Genomic DNA, 1,027 nt, shown 5'->3' on the forward strand with positions numbered 1-1,027 from the left:
AGGGCGGAGGGCGGGGCGAGTGACCCGCTCCCCTCCGCCGTCTCACCCCTCCAGGGTTTATGACCCGCGAGGAGCGCAAGAAGTTTGAGAACTTGAACTCATCCTACAACAAGTATTGGGTGCCCTGCGTCTGGTTCTCTAACCTGGCGGCACAGGCCCGGCGGGAGGGCCGCATCCGGGACAACAGCGCCCTTAAACTGCTGCTGGAGGTGGGCTCGCCAGCTGGCCATTCATACAAAACACCAGAGACAAAACACCAGACGACGAGCCACGCGCCTCCCACGAGGCCGATTCCAAACACCCTTCCCTAGCAGCCCCCAGGTGCACAGCTATCTCATGCTCCCCCCCCCCAGGGGTACACTCACCACTAAATACTCTCCCTGGAGCCCCCAGAAGCACACGGTGACCACTCACCTCCATCCCAAGTACCCACACTTAATCCCCACGTGTGAGCTCACCAGCCAGGCCGGCTCATGACTTGCATCTGCCCCCAGGAGCTGACTGTGTTTCGGGGCAAGTGTTCGATGCTCTTTCACTACGACTGGATCAGCATACCCCTCGTCTACACCCAGGTAATCCCGCAGTGCCTCCTCATAGACCTGAGGAGACGCACTGGTCTCAAGGGGACATGGAGGACCAGCTAAGACCCCGTCACAGTGACTCCTGACCCTAGCCCTGGTCTCTCCGAGAACCCGAGGCCAGGAGAGCCCTGACCTGGCCACCGCTGCCCCCAGGTGGTGACCATCGCAGTGTACAGTTACTTCCTGGCCTGCGTCATCGGTCGCCAGTTCCTAGACCCTGCGCAGGGCTACAAAGACCACAACCTTGACCTGTTTGTGCCCGTCTTCACTCTGCTGCAGTTCTTCTTCTATGCCGGCTGGCTCAAGGTGGCTGGGGCCCTGAGCCTGGGCTCCGGGAGTGGGGCGGGCAGGGGCTCTCAGGTCTCCGCTTACCTCCCTTCTCCCCACTCAGGTGGCAGAGCAGCTCATCAACCCCTTTGGAGAGGACGACGACGATTTTGAGACCA

General features: G+C 61.1%; 1 protein-coding gene across 1 annotated transcript in view; it reads left to right on the plus strand.

The window, feature by feature from the left end:
- Positions 1 to 1,027, plus strand: part of BEST2 (bestrophin 2) — a 6,249-nt gene that overhangs the window by 3,538 nt on the left and 1,684 nt on the right. The gene's annotated exons all lie outside the window — the stretch shown is intronic.

Source organism: Myotis brandtii, unplaced genomic scaffold (assembly GCF_000412655.1).
Source record: "Myotis brandtii unplaced genomic scaffold, ASM41265v1 scaffold680, whole genome shotgun sequence".
NCBI classification, from domain to species: domain Eukaryota; kingdom Metazoa; phylum Chordata; class Mammalia; order Chiroptera; family Vespertilionidae; genus Myotis; species Myotis brandtii.